The following is a 7,957-nucleotide window of genomic DNA, read 5'->3' as shown; positions in this document are numbered from 1 at the left end:
CCTGGAAAGAGACAGACCGGGAAAGAGACAGACCGGGAAAGAGACAGACTGGGAAAGAGACAGACGAGGAAAGAGACAGACGAGGAAAGAGAGAGACAGAAGGACACACACAAAGAAACAGACATAGAGAGAGACAGACAGATACAGAGATGGAGATAGATAGACTGATTAAATTGATACAAATACAGACAGAGAAATAGAAACAGACAGACAGAGACATAGACACAGACAGACAAGGAAAGAGACAGACAGAGAGACAGACAGAAAGCGACACACAGACAGAGATTGGGAGAGAGACAGAGAGACAGTTACTATCCAGGGCAATGCCCGGGTACTACAGCTAGTATTTTTAATATATGCATTTTTATAACCAAGCTTTTTTTTGTATATGAGAAACAAGATGGAGCTTGCAGCTGATGTCTAATATAAGGGAACAGAATGAAGAGATTGTTAATGATGATGACTGGCTACAAAGTTTGAATCCATGGCTGAGGTACAACGTGACAATGGCCCCACGAGCAATGGAAGGGCCGGAGAGTAAATTCCAAAACTGGACATATATCACACGCTTTCTGCAAATGTTTTTAATATAACCAATGGAATACTTAAGAATTTTACTAAGAGATTAACCCATTATTGCTCTATAAAAGGCCTGTAAAAATAAAGCACATCAATTGTGCACCTGCTCCAACTGAGAGGGGTTTATACCAGATATTTTATGTGTGGTCTGAACTCCTTCACTGGCACTCAGTGACCTTCAAGCTGAGATTTAGCAGACATTCCATGTTAAGAAGGAGACATCTTTCCCGAAACTGTGGAATTCTCCTTAACACTGCTATATTGCAGCATTATGTAAGGGAATACATATTTTGCCTTGAGCGCAAAAATGATTCATAGTTAGTGAAAAATGTTTAAATCACTTGGGTTTTTTCTTCCTTTTTTGTCTCTATAACATGTCATAGAGAGATTTTTATCCACAAGACATTTCTACAAGTCAAAGTGCAGCTGCAGACTAACAGTCCACTAACAAACAGCCTTTTCTATTTTCTTAAAATATTGTTATAAAGACTACAAAATACTTGGTATATTAGTATAAAACGCAACCCCTTCTTCATCTGCCAGAAATACTGCTATGATCTGGAACTGAATTACTCAATAATTATCAAAATGATTCAGAGCCTGCAATGTATATGTAAGCTTGTGCACTATTAATTAGGAATTTGTTTCAAGGCCAAACAAGATGAGCTTTAAAGATCGCAGTGTTAAATAAATTAGTGGAAAGTCACATTGTTGACAACATCATAACCAGCAGGTGACTGTTAATAAAAGAGGGAAGGCATGTGGAAAGAGAACATTTCTAGATGGGAAGCCGGGTTTCTGCAGATTCAGAGGAGGCTCCAAACAACCCTGCTGGGAAGTAAAACAGTAAACTTTGCGGGGGAACAGTTTACTTTGTATGAAAGTTTCATTTTAAAAATGACTGAAAATGCAAAATAGTCAAAATTGTTGGAGCTTGAGGGAGTTGATGATTTGACTAGCTAGATAGTCATAATATAGAATCCATAGGAGTTTTTGGCGCCCTATCATTTCTCTGTATTGATATAATTCAATTTCACTCTTTAAAATACCATTTTTTTTCAGATTCCATAGACGATTTCATAATTAGAGACGAGCCACCCCCCTGGAGTTCGAGTTCGGTTTGGTTCGTCAAACGGTGCCCCGTTCGACGAGCCGTTCGTCAAACCGTTTGTCGAACTCTCGAACCCCATAGGAAACAATGGGAGGCAATCACAAACACATAAAAACACCTGGAAAACACCCTCAAAGTTGTCCAAAAGGTGCCAAACAACTCCCAAGACAACACAAACACATGGGAAAGTGACAAGGACAAATACTCATGCGAAAACTAAACAGCAGGAAAAAGAGGAGGAGACACAGATATATGAGTATATGCAAGGGAACATCAATGCCATTACTGTGCAACTTGAGCCCTGCTCATTTTAGGCTTCCAATCTGGATAAATTGCCTGAGCTCACCACGTACGCCTTGGGGATCTTGTCGTGTCCCGCAGCCAGCGATCTCTTGGAACGTGTCCTCAGTGCTGCTGGGGGTGTGCTGACAGTTAAGCACACGCGTCTCTCCACTGACAATGTGGACATACTAACGTTCACCAAGATGAGGAAGTCATGGCTCTCAGAGGACTTTTCTTCCCCTGGGTCATCCAGGGGAGGCGAATGGCACGTGTATTTTTGAGAGTGCTTCATGCAAAGCATCTTCTTCATCTTCAAAATGGGGGTCAACTGATGCCAGTCAAGTGGGGTGTGTGTGTGGCTCAATTAGTGGAAACGAGGGAGACTGTGGTTGGAGTCCCCTATCTTTTGAAAAAAGAACCAAGAGGAACAAGTCATGGCTCTCAGAGGACTTTTCTTCCCCTGGTCATCCAGGGGAGGTGAAAGGCACGTGTATTTTTGAGAGTGCTTCATGCAAAGCATCTTTTTCATCTTGAAAATGGGGGTGTTTGTGGCCCAATTTTTGGAAACAAGGGAGACTGTGTTTGGAGTCCCCTTGCTGTGTTTTACATGCTTTTAGAAGGGCATGACATGGCTTAGAGGTTGACTTTCAGCATCTGCAAACTGTTGGCTACCGAAATGCTGCCTTTCCAACCTTTTTAACAGAGGATTTTTGAGACCTTATGCCCATTGCAGTGCCCCAAGAGCTGATGCCCCGTCGCCACTCCTTCTCCAACAAAGGCGTGCCCACGCTACACCAGCATGTCGCACAAAACATCACCGCTTCTTAGGCTAGCGCCACACATCCGTGCCTCCGGTACGTGTTTGGCATTTTTTACACGTACCGGAGACACGTGCTTATGTTGACACAGTCCTTTTAATATAAATAGCCTCACGTCAGTGTTTTGGCACGGAGCGTGTGTCCGTTCCGTGCCTACGTTTGACCGTGCCGAAAAAGCGCTGACATGTCCGTTTTCCCCCGGCATAACGTCCTCACGGATCCATTAAATCCTATGGGTCCGTGTTTGCACGTACGTGATACGGATGGCCTCCGTATGCTATCCGTGTGGTCCGTGTCCGTGTTTTAAAATTCAAAGTTGTTACAATTTCAAATACTTTCAGGTGGCGTAGCTAACATATTTTTTTTGCTCAAAACTTACTTTGCATTTGCAGAAGGAGTGAGCAAGTAAGCAGTTGTAGTTCTGTGTAGTGAAAGAACTTTTTTGAGCACAATTTCTGCTTCCAAATATAATTATGGCTCCACGGGTGGACACGGAGAAACTGATATCAGCTGTCGAGACTCACCCACCATTATGGGATACACGTGTTGATGGTTACCATGACAGACTGACAGTTGACCGCCATTGGCTTCAAGTTGCTGAGGAAGTGTACCCCAATAATGCATGGGATAGATGTTCGCCTTCAAAGCGTGCTAAATATGGTAAGTTTTAATATTATTTTTATAGAGGGTTTTTTTGAATATATATTTTATATTTTTTTTTATAATTTCAAACTGTGAATGTTTTGTTATTGTAATGTTGTTTTTTATTAAAATTAACTTTGTGAAGAATTGTTATATGTATTAATCTATTTATTGAGTTAATGTTAAATTTTAAAAAAGGTTACCTAACATTTCTAATGTTCAAAAATTCAAAGTAATCTTTAATTTGTAATATGATTTTGAATTGTTCATGAAGTTAATTAATTAACAGATAAAACTGTCATGTGAATTTCAATTCTATGTTTTATTAGTCTAATTTTTGTATCCCAATTTCTAATCATGTTTGGTTAATTTTGTTTTCTTTTTTTTTTTTTAATAACATTTCAATATCATGACCTAAATTAATACAATAATATTTCTCTTTTTTTTTTTTAACATTTTTCTTGTTAATAAAAAAACAAACCTTTTTAAAATCTATATCACAATTACTTCCAAGATAATTTCTGAGAAATATTATTTTGTTATGTGCGAATGTATAAAAATGCTTTTTAGTGAAGAATATATAAAATAATGAATTTTCCTCTAATGTATTTGTCCACCTTTAATATTTAAAATTGTATATTACATTTAGCAAACATTATTATCATTAATGTGTGCAGAATTCTGCTGAATGTTGCAAGTGACATATTTTGTTAAATTCAACAGTTGACTTGGTAAAAAGGCGTTGGCGTTCAGCACGTGATCAGTACCGAAGGGAGTACAACCCTATACCATCATCATCCAGCCAAGGCCGCAAACGCAGATATGTTTACTATGAACAAATAAGCTTCCTAGCACCCATCTTAGAAGTAACACAGTAAGTTTTTTGTTATATATTTCTTTTTTTTTTAACAATAATTTTTCTTTAAAATTCATTTATTTTCAGAAGTTAATTTTAAAAATATAAATGTTATGATTGTAATATGTTATCTAATTTAATATAGAACGGAGGATAATCTAGACGATTCTGATGAACAACCAACAGCTGGTCCCTCTGCTACAGCGACCTCAGCATCAGAACAAGAACCTGGCAGAGAAGACAGTGAAAATCAAGAGATTCAACAAGATGCAGCAGCAGCAACTGAATCACATGATGGTGGGACAGAGAGTGCCCAAACCAACACCCAAGGCTCATCAACACAACAAACCACCACACCACCAACCCAATCAACACAAACAAATGTCCTTCCACGTTTTGCACCACAACCTCTCCGTGCAAGAAGAATCCGCAGACCTGAGGAAATGAGATCCTTACCGGAAATAATTGACACACGCATTATTCACATAATGAACACTTTAATTCCAGAAACAGATGCCGAGCGTTTTTGTCGGTCTTTATCTACTAGCTTAACCAAAATTGCATCCGATAGGCAGGAACGTGTACGTGCTGCTATGCTGACCCTACTTTCAGCTAGTCAGGCAGAACAGGAACCAGTGAGAGTTTATGAGGCCATAGAAAATTGGCGTACCATTATGCAACAACATACAGTCCCAAACACAACAGACAATCAAAATACCATTTCAACACAAACAACAATGGCAACAGTAATTGTCACTAATCCAGTATTACAACAATCTGGTCAACCTTCTATTGCTTCAAGTACGGTATTCCCAACACCAATTAGACAAGGGTATGTTTCAATCAATACTGGCGCCTTAAGCACTGTACAAAGTGCAACCTCACAGCAACCCATAAACTATATGAATTTACAACCCACTCCAAGTACTAGTTACTTTACTCAACCCACAAATATTGGTGCTTTACCTAACTTGTTTCCTGGTTCAACATACCCACAATCATTCATGATGCCTCATTATCCAATCTCAACTATGTTACCTACACCACACTTACAAACATCAGTCAACTATCCTCAAGGTCAACAACATACACACACACAATACCCACTTACCCATGTAGACCCACAGGTGTACTCAACAACAGGCAATGTGTTGGGCCAAACAAGCATGCAACAGACTGTTCCACACACTACTGTAGTTAGTAATAGGAATGTTGTTCAGCAAACAACTGCTTCCATTCCTGAAAATACTATTTCTGAGGCCACCCAAAACAACATACTCAGCAACACTCAGGTTACTTCCCTAGAAGATCTTGTAGACTTATGATACACATTTTTGTTAATCTTTACATTCAACCAACAAATATGATGAATGGCCCAAAAAAAAAAAAATAGGGTTTGCCAAAAATGTTTAAACTCAGAGTCTTAAAAATACAAAAAAAGGCATGTGTGATTATATTTTGTGCTGGATGACATATATGTTTTATGCCATGGATATGTTTAATTTTTTATGAACACATTTGTACCCAACCAATTTGATGGGTAGATGAGTTCTTATATTCTCAAAACAAAGTTTACAATTATTATGTCTATGTAAATGTCCAACATGAGACCAACATAATTGGTCGAAAATTTCACAACATTGTAAGCAATGCAAAAATTTTTGCAAGTGTACTATTTTAAGTAAAGTATATGAAAAATGTTTAAAGAAAAAAAACAAATGTTAATTTTGTTAAAGTTTCCAGAAGATGAGCAAGAAATTCATTTTTTTTTTTAAACTAAAAAAGAACATCATTACTTTTTGGAATAATAGGCATATTATTAATAAAAAAAAATGTTTTCAAAATAAATATTCTGTTTTTTTTTTTAATTTATATATAATATTGCATTTTTTCCATAGACGATTAACATTATTAATTTTGTAACTTTAAACAAACAAAAAATCATGATACTAACACAGAAATGTACAAACACATACATACAACATTCAGAAATCCATGTTGTTAACAGAAATGTCAGTTGGTGATTAACGCATTTTCACTTTAATACAAGTAAGCTTTAAGCTCTTAGATTGTTTAAACTAATTAAACATTTTCGTCTAAGTGAAAAAAATACATTTTAAAAAAAATAAACCCATAAAAATCTTAACAAGCATCAATATTATTATTAGCATCAAAACAATTAAAGTAATCAGTAAATAATTTTCTGATTTGTAATCCAGATGTCACGGAATTATGAGACATAGGTTCACCTGTTGGATTAACAACATGGTTTATCTGAGATTCATCATCAACATAAGTTCCTCCTTCATGTATCCGACAGAAATTGTGAAGCACTATGGTAGCCTTGATGACAGATTTGACAGAGTTTGGCTGCAACTGAATAGTTGTGTGATAAATGCGCCATTTGTTAGCTAAAATACCAAATGCACACTCCACATAACGTCTTGCTTTCGTTAGCCGATAATTAAAGTACTGTTTCCTGTCATCAATTGATCTCCTTGGATATGGTCGCATAACATGTTTGGATAATGCAAATCCTGCATCTGCTACCATGACATATGGTGCCAACGGTCCAGATGTACCAGGTAGGGCAACTGGGGGTGGGATCAATAATGAATTTTCTTGCAGGCGTTGGGCTAATCTTGATGAATGGAAAATACGGGCATCTGAGGCACTACCATAGGCCCCAATGTCAGCATAAATAAAACGGTATTCTGTGTCAACCAATGCCAAAATAACAACCGAAAAAAACTTATGAAAATTGAAATAACGTGAACCAGAGTTTGGTGGTTTTTTAACTCTGAAATGCTTGCCATCCAAAGCTCCTATGCAGTTAGGAAAGTCCACAGAGTCCTTGAAGCCCTTAGAGATTTTCAACCAATCTTCTCTGTTTGGCTGAGGCATCATTTGGTCTTTTAAATGTTGCCATATCATGTCGCATGTGTGACGTACTATAACGGCAATGGTTGATCTCCCCAACAAAAAATCAAAATGTAACGCACTAAAAGATTGACCAGTCGCCAAGAATCTATGAAAACAAGACAAACAATGATTTTCAATTATCAATATGTTTTTTTAAAGAAAAGCAAACCAAACAAACCACAAACATTGATTAAAAACATAGATTAGATCAAGAAATATCAATTACACATTTCAATGTGAAACCTAACACATTTCAAAAAGATTAAAAAAAAAATATACCTCAGAGTCACCATAAATCTCTCCTCAGGGGAAATGGAAAGCCGCATCCAAGTGTCCTGATGTTGCAAATGAGGTCGTAAAATATTTAGTAAGTAATCAAAACTCTCAACTGACAAACGGCAGTATGAAAAAAACTTATCTGGGAAATTCCGTAACTCAAAAAATAAAGTATGGAAATGACCATGCATAGGCCGCATCATGATTAGTGGATGCACCCACAATCTGTTTCTTCTTACATTATCATATTGCAACATGTGCCGTCTAACGCCAAAACGACGACATATAATCCAACATAAAAACACTAAGGCCTCCGTGGATAATGGCATTGCGAAAAATTTGTCACAACACATAGGTGCTCCAAGGCAGAATACAAGCAGGAAACAGTTTATAGGTAACTTATATTTATGTCCTAATCACATACACCTATGTGTCATTTAATTCCAACTGATCACCATTATCTCAATGTGT

The 7,957-nt window shown here is 37.2% G+C and overlaps 1 long non-coding RNA gene across 1 annotated transcript; it reads left to right on the top strand.

The window, feature by feature from the left end:
* Positions 1–3,270: 3,270 nt before the first annotated feature.
* LOC142300733 (uncharacterized) lies at positions 3,271–4,595 on the top strand. The gene is made up of 3 exons (XR_012752678.1): positions 3,271–3,450; positions 4,156–4,306; positions 4,434–4,595. It is a non-coding gene; the product is annotated as an uncharacterized LOC142300733 (long non-coding RNA).
* The last annotated feature ends 3,362 nt before the right edge of the window (positions 4,596–7,957 follow it).

This window comes from Anomaloglossus baeobatrachus, chromosome 1 (genome assembly GCF_048569485.1).
Source record: "Anomaloglossus baeobatrachus isolate aAnoBae1 chromosome 1, aAnoBae1.hap1, whole genome shotgun sequence".
In the NCBI taxonomy this organism is placed as follows: domain Eukaryota; kingdom Metazoa; phylum Chordata; class Amphibia; order Anura; family Aromobatidae; genus Anomaloglossus; species Anomaloglossus baeobatrachus.
The sequence above is the reverse complement of the archived record's forward strand: the minus strand, read 5'-3'. Positions and strand labels throughout refer to the sequence as shown.